Source organism: Mercenaria mercenaria, chromosome 5, assembly GCF_021730395.1.
Source record: "Mercenaria mercenaria strain notata chromosome 5, MADL_Memer_1, whole genome shotgun sequence".
Classification (NCBI taxonomy): Eukaryota; Metazoa; Mollusca; class Bivalvia; order Venerida; family Veneridae; genus Mercenaria; species Mercenaria mercenaria.
This window is the reverse complement of record NC_069365.1, coordinates 69,577,938-69,594,017: the sequence shown is the minus strand read 5'-3', so window position 1 is coordinate 69,594,017 and position 16,080 is coordinate 69,577,938. Positions and strand designations below refer to the sequence as shown.

Below are 16,080 nucleotides of genomic sequence, written 5' to 3'. Positions count from 1 at the left end.
ATAGTCAGGGGTCACGCGCAGGGGTCACCCCGTCTAAATGTATACGCGTGGACTTCTTTTTTTTTTTTTTTGCTATTGGGGAGCCAATTTTCAGCACTTTATTACGAATTGAAATTACCTGGGCTTTAGTACAGCATGTCAGCTTTCAATCTATGAAAAAATATTTGAGCTCTGGATAAAAAGAAATCCCACAGGGGTCCGTAACGGACCAAGGGTACATTGATAATTTTGTAACTTCATCAAATCGCTCAAAATGGCATTTCTGATGTTGTCTGAGAGTGTCAGTATATGCCTCAGATGTAAGATATAACTGTATTTGAGAGCTGCAGACCTAGACATTTCAGGAATATTTTCAAAATAAGTTTCGTGTAATAAATGTTGTTTCTACGGAAGCGTGAAAGGGCCACCAGACGCTAATACGTTTTAGTACGTTAAGGCTGCGGAAAGGATATACAGATTTCCTAAAAATGCATTTTAGTTTAGCCATTTTTGTCTCAAACGTCAGTTTTCGTACAGACGTGTTAAAAAATGTCGAAAAAGCACTGATTTTTAGGTAAAAAATGATTTCTCTAATAACCATAGGATGGCCAGCACATATTTATGCAATCTCGCCAGGATATGTATGTTTTTGACCACAAAGAAAACGACGTCACTCGACCTTCAGCTATTTCCGGAAGTAAATAAAATGAAAGTAGAAATGCTAAACTTGAAAATGAAAGCCACATTTTGATTCGTAGATAGTCAGGGGTCACGCGCAGGGGTCACCCCATCTAAATGTATGCGCTTGGACTTCTTTTTTTTTTTTTTTTTTTTTTTTTGCTATTGGGGAGCCAATTTTCAGCACTTTATTACGAATTGAAATTACCTGGGCTTTAGTACAGCATGTCAGCTTTTAATCTATGAAAAAATATTTGAGCTCTGGATAAAAAGAAATCCCACAGGGGTCCGTAACGGACCAAGGGTACATTGATAATTTTGTAACTTCATCAAATCGCTCAAAATGTCATTGAGAGTGTCAGTATATGCCTCAGATGTAAGATATAACCGTATTTGAGAGCTGCAGACCTAGACATTTCAGAAGTATTTTCAAAATAAGTTTCGTGTAATAAATGTTGTTTCTACGGAAGCGTGAAAGGGCCATCAGACGCTTATACGTTTTAGTACGTTAAGGCTGCGGAAAGGATATATAACTTTTTTAATACAGTCTCATGAAAGGGAGGTAATTAAGTTGCAGTAAACATACATTATTTGTACTTGGTATATCTGAGTAATGGACTAATATATTCTTTAAATAAATCTCTTAAAACAATACATAACGAGCAAAAACTGTTATAAAATGTTGTTTAAAGGTGATTACTTAACTTAAAAGAATGATTGTAACGAATCTATACATCCCAAAGAGTCTGAAAAGATATTTTACAACAAACATTTATTGATTTCGAACCATAAATTACAAGACATCTCCCCTGGAAAAAAAGAAGTTTCTTATCTTATAGATTTACCCATAATACCTTGGGGAAATCAATGACATAAGTAATGGACACTATTCAAGCAAATGTTCCACTTTTCTAGAAAACCATAAACATGATAAACGTATACATGAAATTCTATTAGACTATATCTTTATGAACCTTATTCATTCTCATCTATAGTACGACTTTGAGGTTATTTTCTAAAGCGTGAAGAAAATGATAAAAAAAACTTAATCTTCATTTTTCATTTCAAATTTCTGATGATGAAATACAATGAAATAAACAAGAGCTGATAAATGACAGCATGCTGAACTATCCTAAAACTAGCGGACATACAAAAGCTTTCACTATCTTTTAAGGTGAAAAAGGGGCATAATTTTGCCAAAATGTAAGCCAGAGTTTAATTGAACGGTTAATAAGTTACAGACACTAGATATGAGGGACAGATTTGAAATTTGAGCCGTTACATAATGTTAGTCTGTATTTTCAAAATGGGTGTATAAAAATAACACCATGTAATTTAAACATTACTGAGTAATAATGAAATCCACATCCAGATCGTGTCAAATTTGCTTAACCTGAATTCATGATGAATTTCTAATTACCACTCATACATATACATAACCTAATTGCAGCTCTACATAATTAACTACATAATATGTCAATGAAACAATTAAATAAAACTTGCACTGAAACAGTTACCTCAATGTAATTGTTACATCCTGTAGCTAAAAATATACTGATATATATCTATACATACACTCATTACAGCTTGATCACTTCCTAGAAAATACAGAGTCAGAACAGATCAAGTCCAGAACAATACCGTTACAGTTTTTTCTCAGAAACAATTTATAAATCCTGTTTCTCCCCAGATATATATTGGGAAGCTGAACAGCTAGCAAAATACCTTCAGCTTAAGGTTAATAAAGACAATTAGGCTTTTGATATTTAAACTAACAGTTACACCCAGTGGGGTAGCTACACCATGGCAGCTGCCTAAAAGTGTTTGTTTTTTTTTCATTCAAAAATTATATCCTGGAATTCTTTTAAAGGGCCTTCCTTCAGATGCTTTTAACTATTACTTGTTTTCTTCAAAGTTCTCTCATGAAGCATAGGCTGAAGGCCAGTTTGTGGAGGGAGTGGGGGTGAGACATGTTTGTGTAAGAACATTGTCTAGTTAAGGATGAAGGTTTTATAAGCAATTAGGTGTGTAAGTAGGTACAGAAGTGGGTGTCTGAGATATCTTCCCAATATAGGCATGAAATAGTCATCTCTGATCAATTTTTGGGTTTAAATTCTGAGTGCCAATATATATCACTAACTTATATGTAGGAAGAAGGAAGGATTACAATCATTTGCTGTTCAACCTATGGCGGCTATGTGTCTGAAAAACAGGTATGAAGTGCATTTTCAGGCCTGAACTCTGATGAGTATAGGCCTACTTGGTGCACTGGCGCCCTTACCTGTTGATCCTGGCTTGGGATGAGGAAGAATAATCCTCAAGCATAATATCTTCAGAAAATCATGCAGGGGGAAACATACACCTTGCTTAAAGATTCTTACCCACAGCCTCCTGAGTGCAAGTCTTGTAATCTACCTATACGGCAATATTAGTCTATATATGTGTACTAAGATTCCAGTCAAGATGTAGATATGTACATTTAACATTCTGACACAAGATGACAATACTGTTATCTGGACTCAACTAATACCGTGATTAAAATCCAATGAATATATTTGAACTGATGAAGCAAAAAGAAACTAGAGCTATTACTAAAGGTGATGAATGTACCCCCAGCATGCACTGACACAGTACATTGCAATTTGACGCACACAAGATTGCATAATTATGTGGACTGTATGTATACAGTATAGTAACAAAAAACAAAGTCTCATAACTATGCAGAATATTTATCTAAAAGAACGTAACATGCACCATGCAACTAGGGTTGGTACTGATCACTTGTGTGAAGTTTCATTAAATTGTGTGCAAGGGTTCTAAAGATTAGGCGCGCACAAGATTGCATATGCAGACTTTATGTACATAGTATGTTAACAAGAAACAAAGTCCCATAACTCTGCAATTTTTGATGTTGAAAGAACCTAACATGCCCCATGCACAACTACTGTTGTTACTGATCACTTGTGTTAAGTTTCTTTAAATTGTGTCAAGGGGATGAGGAGAGATGGTGCGCACAAGATTGTGTCTATGTATATAGTGTAGTAACAAAAAACAAAGTCCCATAACTCTGCAATTTTTTTTTCTGAAAGAACCTAACATGCCCCATGCACAACTACTGTTGTTACTGATCACTTTTGTGAAGTTTCATTAAATTGTGTCAAGGGAATGAGGAGAGATGGTGCGCACAAGATTGTGTCTACGGATGGACAGACAACCTGAAACCAGTATACACCCCCTTACAACTTTGTTGTCGGGGGGTACAATGAGGAGCACAAAATTATGCACCCATTTACTTCAATACCGTATTTATTATTTTGAATGCACCTGATGTTAGAAAATTTGCTCTAGGGAATGCTTCGGGGACATTTATGAAGACAGCTAGGACTGTTTTGGCTTGAAGTAACTGAAATCTTTTTATGATGTTGCTATAATTAAATCAACAGCTAAAATTCATTGAATCTATTATCTGTAAATACTTCCAATATTATGTAACTCATAGTTTCTTTCCCTGAAGCTAATGCTGCTGTCAGACATCATATACAAAGAAAAGAATTGAACTTCATCAAAGTATAAAAGGTAAATTATCAAATGTATCACAATTTTTTAGCTAGATATATTTTTTTCTTTTGGAAGTCATATGTATGTATACATAAATATCTGCAATGAAGAGAAAAAAGGCACAGCTCGGAAATAATGATCATGTCTGGTCTATTAGCCTGTACTTCATCAGTAATTTGTCTATACAGGCCAGCCTTTTTGCTTTCAGCAAGACATAAAATTTTCCAAAGTATATAATATTATATACACAAGTCAATTACATATAAATCTAAACAAATTTACCAAAGAAGTTTTTGACAGTTTTTTTCTGCCCTTTTTCAAGTCTATATTTAATCAAGTGAATAAAAATCGTCCCTCAATCTGACACTAAAAGCTTCTCTGAAAATCCCCTTTCTCTCCAGATTCACTTTCGGTGATGAATCAATCTAAATCACTATTTAAATCCATAATTAAATGTACTCTCTACTATAAACAATATAAATAACTAAAACAGGTTGAAAGCTACTTAACTATCTATTTGTTTATATTTAAAATGTAAGAGCAGTATATAATGCATGCTTAAAAAAATTCTGTCAAATGTGACGGAGAAATAAAAGATGAATCAGAGAACACTTGTTAACGCTACATAGTACATACTGTGTATTATGACGTTTAATATTTTTATTTGCATAATTTGAATAATTAACGAACATAAATTCCTACCCTGTGACATTTATCTTATTAGCTGTTGCTGGTACACACACCATGAACTGAAATAACTGAATAACTACAATACTGATATTTATTTACATCATCTTGACGCAAAAAGTGGTTATCTTATTTGTACCGTCAATGGAGTCAAACCATTTTTGCACTGATGTGACAATTGTTAAATTCCCAGTGTGACTATGTCCAGATGTCAATAAATTCCAAAAATCTCCACTTATCTTTACATTGTGTTTACAAGTGTCTGCTGCTTAAATTTAGTACAGGCTGATAACAATTATGATTTCTATTTAAAACAACTTCAAAGTTCAAATTATTTGTTGTAAAAATGACATCTCAAGTATACAATGATTGCATGGCAGCCAGATTGTAAGCTTTATGAAATACTACTAAAGTCTGTGAAGCAGAAAGCAGGAATATGCAAATGAAAAATAACATTAATGAAGAATTGCTTTTAATGAACCTGAACATACTATAACTATGCCAAACTCAAAGCAAGACTGGAAGAACCACACCTGAAACATTTATATCATCCCTGAACCAGGGGTTCAAGCTGTGCGTCCTGCATTCATTCCTATCTCTGTAGATTTGCACATACCATTCATGATAATGTTCTGGGTGTCTCCCTTCAGTGAATGATTCAAAACCTGAACTGTTGAAAATTTGAGCCGCACCATGAGAAAACCAACATAGTGCGTTTGCAACCAGCATGGATCCAGACCAGCCTGCGTATCTGCGCAATCTGGTCAGGATCCATGCTGTTCGCCAACGGTTTCTCTAACTGCAACAGGCTTTGAAAGCGAACAGCATGGATCCTGACAAGGCTGCGCGACTATGTTTGTTTTTCTCATGGCACAGCTCAAATTTATTGCATTTTCAACTTATAGCAGATGGTTACATTTATATTCTATAAATATTAACTATAATGGGTATGTTATGAGACAGTGTGCTTGGCTATTTCGCTGCTGGATAGTGGAATACGGCACATCTAAGGAAGCTGGAGCTATCACTGAAGTGTTTAATGACCCCAAGGCATATACTGTTTAAGTCTGAGTCAAATGTAATTAGTAATAACAGAGATAAGGAGAAAGACTATCAAAACATTAACTAATAATAACAGGGACATAATTTATGGAATTCTTCTGCAAAAGTAATGTACTATGTGTCGTATCGTGTGGCTAATTATGTGGAACAACTATTTTATGTCTGAATCAAATCCATATAGGAATAACAGAGATAGTGTGAAAGTGAACCAAAACTTTAACTTGAAATTTTAAGTAAAAAGGGGGACCAATTCATGAAATAATATGAGTGAGAGTTATGGCCCTTGTGTCATATGATACCATCATACCACTTTATTTTATGGTTATTCGTACGACAATCATGCCTGGACAGTCATGCTGATTATTCTTGTTATTCATATGACCAAACTTACTTTATACATTATCATTATGTAAAATTTAGTTAAGCTTTTTTTGAAGTTTTTCCTTGCTTGTCAGATCCCCATAGTATGGATAATTTGACAATTATTATGCACCTTTGTTAACAACCAGCCTGTGACTACAGTGCCTATAATTAATATGTTGAAAAACTTAATAATATGTCATTTTATAGATCAAAAACATAATAGGAAAAGTAAGAAAAAGGATATTAAGGTAAAATAATTAACTAATTATGGTTTAGCAGGTATATGTTTTCTGTGAATTCTTTTGATTTATTTGTTCTACAACTGATGAATTAATTTAACTAGAGCTGTCCGTAAGACAGCACGCTAGACTTTTTTCAGTGCCTGACTCTGAATTAGAGCTTAGCCAGTAAAAACTTTCTAAAACTTTAACTAAAAAATTTTAAGTTAAAAAGGGGCATAACTCTGTCAAAATTCAAATCAGAGTTATGGGGATTGTTTCTCCTGGTGTAGACTTTGATAGTAAATAACTATTTTAAGTTTTAAATCAAAAGCTTTGACAGTAACAAAGATATTTGACTGTATGATCAAAAACTTCAACCAATGGTGAGGGCGACGCTAAAGCTGGGGCGAGTGCAATATTAGCTCTACTTTTTCTTTGAAAAGCCGAGCTAAAAATAGAAAAGCTGTTGACACACTCGTCATGCAGAAAAGGATAAAAATGTTTGTCTCACTTTTTTTTATAAAATTCATTATGGGCTTGTAGATATAACACCTACACACTACTTAACCCCTTACACTAGACAGTCACGCCATAACCACCATAATTATAGCATACCAAATACCACACTCACCATCAGATTACATTAAGTACTCATTACTTATTTTTTACAAGAATAACAGTTGAGTGGAACTCACTACCGGTATATGAAGTGAGTAGTCAGTGCTGACAATGCCACGTACTGCATATAGGGCAGGCTGGCTACAATGTCACATATCCCTTAGACATACACAGAGCTTTTATCTTTTAACTGCACTAACACTCTTTTTCCTTCACCTTATACATAATGTGCTGCACAGATGTAGGCATTTTAAGGCTAATTTAGGTTTTTGCACTCATTTTTTATGACAACTGTCATTGTCTTCCTGGGTGGACTAAGTAGCTTTTTAACTCCCAACGCATGGCCATTATAGTCAGTTGTGACAGAAGAAGAATCAGCATGAATGTCATGCAAATAAGAGAAATAATCAGATAGACACTACTAAAATAGCATCAGACAGGCTAGTTTTCAACATGGGAACAGTTTGCCAAATATGTTCAAGAACACTAGTTCAAATAATAGGACGTTTCGGGACAGCCTGATAACTTTTAATTGTCTCTGTCCCATAGCTCCAGATTAGCTTTTGGTGCAATTGGGTATTTACCCATCATTTTTTGTCTGAATTGGGTATTGGAAATCTGAATTGGGTAAAAATAATATTATTACAGGGGCGTAGGGACGATTTGAGCATTGGGGCGGCGGAGGGGATGGGTTCGAGATGGGGTGTCCCCCTCCCATGAACGGGGTCCGGGGTGGCCCCGGGAAAATTTTGCATATAGCTAGAGTAAATGGTGCAGTCTGGCGACTTCTTGGACTGCTCAGTATCTATTGAACATACTCGGTTTTTCTCTCTCGAGTTTTCACCCCTATTTAGGTAAAACCAGTATTGTCTAAGTAGGGGATCGAGCACAAGACCCTGACTTAATGGGGTAATCCAATCCTTATAGCATTTTTAAAGTCATTAAATGGCATTATAAAGGTAAAACGCAATTCACTGTTTTCTTTGAACCATTGAGGGTTGAATGAACGGAGTTCAGGGTTCTTTTTACTAAATGATTGATTTGGAAATGCAAAACTGCGAGGCTTATTGGCCTTTTATATGTTTATGTAGAAGCTGTAATACTTATTAATTCAATTAGATCTGTAAAATCTATGAGGATTTTTCTACATTTTATGCGTTGAATTTAATCATTATGATTGGTGCCTTTGATTTTCAAACAATATATGTTTAAGTGTCAAAAATATTTAATTTAATATATTTTATGTAAAGACATCTAAAGATCCCGATTTGCGTTTGTGTTTTACTCAAGATACTTTCCTTTGTCGGCAGAATTTAAGACAAAACATTAATTGCAAGTTTGGCAGTAAGCAATCAAATACGATTAACATTCATTAATTAATGTATTGCCGAGTGAAAATACAGCGACATTGGTCGTTGCGGATTATCGCTTTTGAACAATACCCTGTCACCAAGGTGATCTAGCAAGGTGTCAGATACGTGACAAGATTCTGTGTACATATCAGTCGCCGATGCACTTCATGATAAATGGAAGACCGCTGTATTTATTTTCAATTATATTTTCTAGCCTTTTCAAAAATTTACGAGTGCGGCATTTCGAAATATTGGGGCGGCGGGTGCCGCCCCTGCCGCCCCAGCTCCTACGCCCTTGTATTACCAAGGCTTTTCAAAAGTAATTGGGTATTTGCTAAAACCAATTGGGTATTTCACCAATCTCACACAAACAATTTTTTTTTCTTGCACAAACAATTTATTTATTTTGTCTTTTGGCTAAATTGCACTGGATGAAACATGCTTACTGTTACAGTATATATCATTAACCAGGTTTGATTATTTTTCTACATGTACATGCCTGTAAGCAAGGGAAATTATGTGTAACTTTAACCAAGGATATTTTTTTTCTCCAATCGTTTAAATGTTTTCTGGGATACTTATGGTCCATTGTATTTTTTGCACTTTAAATGCAGTCGGAGATCAATTCATACACAATATCCCGAACGAAGTATTCACCTCTCCTGTAAGGTGTCTGCCAGTATCGGTGGCATTATATTATCACAAACAGATAGTCTTTGTTGAACAACAAAATATCCTTCTATTTGCAACCATGTTTTTCTGCGACCTCTTTAGTACTAGAAGTGGTCATTTTATCGGCATAATATTAGACTGAATGGTCCTGTGCTTTTTCTGATAAATAGCTACCTGTTCTGCCGTAATGTATAACCAGTCTGATGTCTAGCGTTAAAGTCTCGTACCCATTCTATAATACGGAAAATGCGATATGCAAGGATTTTTAATGAATTGGGTATTAGGAATTTTAACTGCGTTTCAGTATGCGCACTGTATGAACTCAATTGGGTTTTCTGCAACTTTAATTGCGCAAATACGCAGCTTATCTGGAGCTCTGCTGTCCCGTCACATTCAAATTTATTCTGTATATTTCTGTTAGGAAATCCCCAATCAAATCTGTTTGGAACGTTTTATTGTGTATGTACGATGTTTTTGTTATGATTACATCTCTGATAATGAATTTATGTTGACATTAAAGCAAGAAACTATCCCACTAACCTTTTTTTAAATTTATATTTTGTGTTTTGTTTTTCTGCAATTTAGTGTCATCAAATCGCTGCATATTGAAACGGGTGTTGGGGTAGATATCCTCTCGCACCTGTTCACAATATTTTTCCAAAGATTTAAAGTCTCTTATTTATAATTATGCGGTTATATTCAACTCAAGTTTCTACATGAATATTATTAATGTTTAATTTATTGGAGCAAGTAAGTTTGATCAGTATTTTATGGCTATTTTATTTTTGAATACATGTCTTCGTTTTTCTAACAGTAAAATGTTGATACAGTTAAGGCTTTATAATAAAGGGATGGCGACTAAAATATCTGATCATAAAATAAGCCATCATTCTTCATTTCAACATTATATTTATAGATTAGAATAAATCCCGTCTTCCTGTATTTCTGTAAAAGGGAAGAGGGGGTGGGCTGGCCAGAACCACCGATGTAGCGACAGTAAACTTTGAGGAAATATTTTTGCTGCATCTTAATTACAACAATGTTTAACGATAATCTGCAATATTTTTTATAAATTTTCTTTGTTTAAACCTTGAAAAAAGGATAATACATTTGTACTAAACACTACCGCTATGTAGTGATTTCGGGCTTCTGGTTAACCAGGAGCCCGGTTAGCTCAGTTGGCAGAGCATCTGACTTGCAAGCAGGGGGTCGTAAGTTCGAGTCCTACACTGGATAGATGATTTTCTCACCAAAATACAGACTTCCGGAAAGTCGTCGGTCCGACGGACATGACCGGAAATTTTGATGCGGTCCGCGGTTTCTTAATCCGGATGCGGTCCGACTGACTGGCATTTATTGTACCCCGAGAACCGCAACATCTCGGACAACATATCAAAATGGCGTCACTAACATAATTATGCCGGGGCAGAACCGGAAAAGAAATGTAAATTAACACCTAACAATCATAGTGAAAGGAAACAAATGTACGAAAATAAGAGGGTTGACCAAACATTTAACGAGAAATGGACTAAAAATCACCCCTGGCTTGTATATGATGGAGAAAAGCAACGTATGCGGTACACTGACATTTTCTTCAGTCCGGCATATTTTTTTTCGGTCCGGCAGATTTTTAGGCATTGCTGGACCAAATGTCCTGCCATTTTATCCAACTTTCCTGAAGTCTGAAAATACAACATTGGCGACAAGATAAATTGGAAAGTGCGGGCTACAGTTGCCAGTTTATGTAGAGCATGCGGTTTGCAGGGGCTATACTCTGTTGGAAACTGAATAGTTGATGCCCTGCTCTACAACTCCACTGTAAAGGAAGGCTACTTGGCCAGTTATATAGAGCATGCGGTATTTGCAGAGGCTATTCTCTGTTGGAAGCTAAACAGTTGATACCTCGCTCTATGATTCCACGATGAGGTTTAAGCCTTCAAAATTAAAGTGAGGAGGAGTGTAGTGATTCGAGGCTTCTGGTTGCAAGCAGGGGGTCGTAGGTTCGAGTCCTACACTGGGTAGATGATTTTCTCACCAAAATACAAAAGCTATAAAACGTAATGGCTGATAGCCTGATACCTCCTTCACAGTAAAACCGGAAATGGGTATTTATTGGTGGCTAATATAGGAAAATGGAATTTATCCTATAATGTCGAAATCGTCAATGGCATTAAAGCCGAATGAGTAACTTAACCCTTATCCAGCTCAACTTCTATAATGAACTGGTCCATCTTTCAAACTGGACAGAACCATTAACAGTTAAAAGGGGTGCATATCAAAAAGATACTGACTGAATGGATGTGCAGGCTGATCATGATCTGCACTGGTCGCAAAAGCAGAATCCATCGTGTCCAGCATGATAAGGGTTAATAAGGCTCCAAGTACACATAACAAATCCAGATAACTTTAATGCCTAAATAATTACAGTGTTGCAGCATGTATTGTAATTTTGAACACTTCAGTGCGTTAAAAGATACATCATTGCAACCCCACACACAGATGAAAATGGATCATGTGGGTCGAAAATTCTGAGGACGAAATTATTTTTCTGCAAAGATTACGTTTTCATTCAGCAGAGTTGACTTACTTTAAGATTATAACTTGATAAATTTTCTCTATATGCTAAAATATTGCTGTTATCCGCTATAATTTATACACCTAAACTTACCTATAACCTTTCAGAGTTCTTTGACAGTTGCAAGCATCCTCAGCCTCCTATGGACTGGTACTCTATTACTTAACACAGCAGAATCATCAAATACCGAAAGCAAAGAGAAACTACACAAAAGAATAAAAAACAACACTATGTAAAACACCGCACATTTCGTATTCTCCAAACACTATTTTTACATCGATTGTAGAGAAAGTTCCAACCTGTTATCTGCAATTTAATGAGAACTCACTGTAATGTCGTTGATTTAATTGTTATATATAGCTAATGTTCTCTTTTTATATATGCACCGACTTTAAGGATACACTATATAAGGAGTAGAGGGGTCACCTGCTTTAACACGATTTTTTCCACATTTCTGAAGAATAAACATAATGAGTAGCATACCAAAATAAAGGTGAAGGATTGAACTATACCATGGTACTATTTTGATAACATCTTATGCATCATGATTCTTTTAAGATAACAAAATATGTAAAAGTCTATTGTTATCTTCAAACAGATTCAAATCACTCATCAGTACTTTAAATGAGCCAAAATTTTGTGTGCAGTATGGGAGGCCCATAAACTACCAAAGAGTGTCACAAAGTTTTCTGTATTTGTATCTGTATGTTCTAGGTGTAGGACCAGTTACGGTATAGAACACCGGGGGGAGGCGCTAGTAATAATGGAGGGCTGACTTAAAGCCCTGTACTGTCTTTGCGCACACTATATGATCTTCCAGATGGTTCCAATCCTGTGTCGTTTTCACAAAGAAAGAGTTTCGTAATTGCTCAATTTTACAATGTTTGACCAGAAAACCATGTGAATTATTTATTACTTGTTTTTCAAGAACGTTTTTTGTCTCACAGTCTGTAAATTTCTTAATTTTAATATGCCTTCTCTGTTTCGCCGGATGCAGGTATTCCGATGGAGGTAGTGCTGGCACCAGACCCTCAGCCACCTTAAATAGGAAGATCAGTCGGTTTGACGCGCTGTTGTAGATTTGGTAGTTCCAGTGTACTCAACATCCTTGTTACACAGCCCACATCTCTGGATTTGTAATCACCTGTTATAAATCTAGCCGCTTGACGCTAAACTTTTTCTAATTTATCGATGTTATACTTTTCCCATGGGTCCCAGATAACTGATCCATAGTCCAATATTGATCGTACAAGTGAAATGTAAGCGGTTTTACGACATTCAAGTGGACAATAACGTAAATTTCTTCTAAGAAGAGCCATTTAGAGTTTGCCTTATACTAGAGTTACTTATATGTGTTGACCAACGTAGATCTTCAGCCAGTGTTAGTCCTAAGTATAGATTTTCTGATATTTGCTGGAGAATATGTCCACATAATGAATAGAAGTGTGGGTATTATTGTGGACACTTAAAACATAGCATTTCTTAGCATTAAATTTCATTCCTCAGGTGTTAGACCATTTTTCCAGCTCTAATAGATCTTTCTGTAATAAGCAGTCGTCTGCAAATAGGCGTACCTGTGATTTAACGGATATCGGCAGGTCGTTTATATGACACAAGAAGAGCAGAGGTCCGAGGACCGTGCCCTGCGGAACTCCAGAGTCAACTGTACATTTCTGGGAGGTTTCACCTTCTACAACAACTTGCATATGTCTTTCCATTAGCCATGATTGTATAGGTCCAGTTATACCATAGCTGTTTAGTTTAGATAACAATTCTTTGTGTGGTACTGTATCAAAGGCTTTTGAGAAATCTAGAATGATTTCGTCTGTTTGAAGGCCTTCATCATTAAAAGTTAATAAATTATTAAGAGTTACTAATAGCTGTGTTTCACAAGAAAAACCACTATGAAATCCATGGTTCAAATTTGTAAGTATTTTATTCCGTTCTAGATGGTTTAGAAGATGCTTGCAGATGATGTGTTCTAGTGTCTTGCATAGCACGGAAGTTAGTGAAACAGGTCGATAATTTTCCGCAAGGTGCACATCACCTTTTTTGAAAACAGGAGACACATTTGCGTTCAACCAGTCATCCGGCAACATGCCTGTATCTACCGACTGTTGAAAAATACAACTTATTCCGACTGATAACTGTTTAGCACAATTTTTCAACATGACGTCTGGTATACAATCAGGATCAATAGCCTTGGCCGTATTTAACACGCTTAGCAATTTTTCAACCCCGCCTGATGTAATTCTAAGGTCTGGCAAGTCGCAATAATTTATCTTTGGAAGAGACGGAATGTTACGATCGTGACACTTTGTAAAAACTGAACTGAACTGTTCTAGGAGGATTTCAGCTTTTGCTTCACTATCGTTCAAAAGTTGACCTTTCTTCTTTAGTGGTGCTACTCCTATATTAACATGACGTTTAGATTTGATGTACCTCCAAAATGGTTTGTTGTTATTTTTCTACAGACCTTCAAGTATAGTTTTATTTACATAAGAAATTTCAGCTTTTTTGAACTCTTGTTTACATAGTTTCTGAAATTGTTTATAATTAGACCAACTGTTCGTCCTCTTTGCATACTTATATATACGAGCCTTCTTCCGAGACATTCTTTTCAGACTTCTGTTAAACCAAGGGAGAGAGTTCCGTTTTTTAAACATTTTAGATGGAATAAATCTGTCCATAATACTTTGTAATTCAAATTTTAGTTTATCCCAGAGGTCTTGAGTGGTGGAACCATTTTTGAACATGTTTACTATTGAGGCCGATAGTCTCTCACACTCTTCAGAGATAGATTCCCAATTTGCTTTAGAGTATATGTAAACTTTCTTTGGTTTTTCTATATTATAATGGGGTTTAACATCTGAGTCAGTAACGACCATGGCATGGTCACTAATGCCAGGAATACTACATGATGATTTCACAAGAGATGGGTTATTTGTAAACACAAGATCTAGTAAGTTCTCACCACGGGTTGGTTCTGTGTGCATTTGCGAAAGACCATAGTCAATGGAAATATCTATTAGCTTTTGCTGAATTTGTCTATCACTAGCATTTGGTTTAACAGTTAGTTGATCCCAGTCTATGTCCGGGCAGTTTAAGTCTCCGGATAATAAAACATGTTTACTTTTTTTCTGTTCATATAATTTTTTCAATGAGTTTTCCAGATTTTCCAGGTCATTAATGTTCCTGTGAGGCATATAAAAACTACACAAAAATAATTCTTTCTCGGTTTTCATTTTTACCTTTGTCCATTCAATTTCACAATTCGTAACTAAATTTACCTGTTCAACAGCTACCATGTTTTTCCTGACACCAGTAAACACACCACCGCCTCGGGACACTCTATCATTTCTATGTATTGTAAATTCATCAGGAAAAATTTCACTTGTTTTAATTGCACTACGTTTTGGTTCTTAATTTAACACCTTTTAACCAGGATTCTGTACCACATATTATGTCTGGTTTAATATAGTCTAAAGCAGCTAAAAATTCTTGTTTATGTTCTCTCACACTACAGCAATTCACTGTTAACAATCTAAGATTACACTTTTTTGAAAGTTTATGGTCACTACTTTGAAGTCTACTTTTGTAGATGATGAAGAAAAACTTCTAGAGGTAGAATTCACATTGTTTCTATTTCTCGGACTACTCGTGTGTAGTGGGCTGAAAACATTTGACGAATGAAAAGAATCTGCAGGTCTACAAACTGCCATTTACCTCTGTTTCAACATCTAGCATAAATATCATAAAATTCACATTACAGCACAGTTACCAGCTCTTGGGTTTACAGTGGTAACCTAATGGCAATGAAGCACATTTGAGCAGACAGGAGACAATGTTTTACATGTACTTTAATATGAAGGAACAGAGTGATTGGAGTCAAGATCAGTGAAGTTTGCCAGTTACTTGAAACACTAAATACTAGCCACTATGCGGATCACTAGACCACTAGATAATGATGTGATATATATTGTATACTTTATTTCATGTATATGATCTGTTGTGTAATGTAGGTATTCTGTTCTAAATGAACAGTAGATTGATTAATGGGTCTAATTTGTATGAAATAACTGAAGTAAAGCCATATGATTTAATAGTGTAATTCATATATAGTGTATGTATGTTATCTATTGTATGTATGATACCCTTTTGATATCATACGTATATTTTACTATTGTTATTATGTATACATGTTAACATTGAGTGGTTTGATAGCTCTATGCAGTTTGAGACATTCAGAGATTTATGTACAGAGGCATTCAGAGATTTATGTACAGAGGCATTCAGAGATTTATGTACAGAAACA

At 35.5% G+C, this 16,080-nt stretch overlaps 1 protein-coding gene across 4 annotated transcripts in view; it reads right to left on the bottom strand.

Annotated features, from left to right (window-relative positions):
* The window catches only part of LOC123557532 (alpha-1,3-mannosyl-glycoprotein 4-beta-N-acetylglucosaminyltransferase B-like), an 84,294-nt gene extending 72,381 nt beyond the window's left edge, over positions 1 to 11,913 (bottom strand). Inside the window, exon 1 of one of the 4 annotated variants that reach the window (XM_053543858.1) lies at positions 11,859 to 11,913. The gene's annotated coding sequence lies outside the window, so the exon portion shown is untranslated. Of the gene's footprint in view, positions 1 to 2,050; positions 2,151 to 2,174; positions 2,193 to 4,917; positions 5,041 to 11,858 lie in introns of those variants that run through there. The other 3 variants (XM_053543857.1, XM_045349041.2, XM_053543860.1) reach the window with 3 other exon arrangements.
* Positions 11,914 to 16,080: the final 4,167 nt, after the last annotated feature.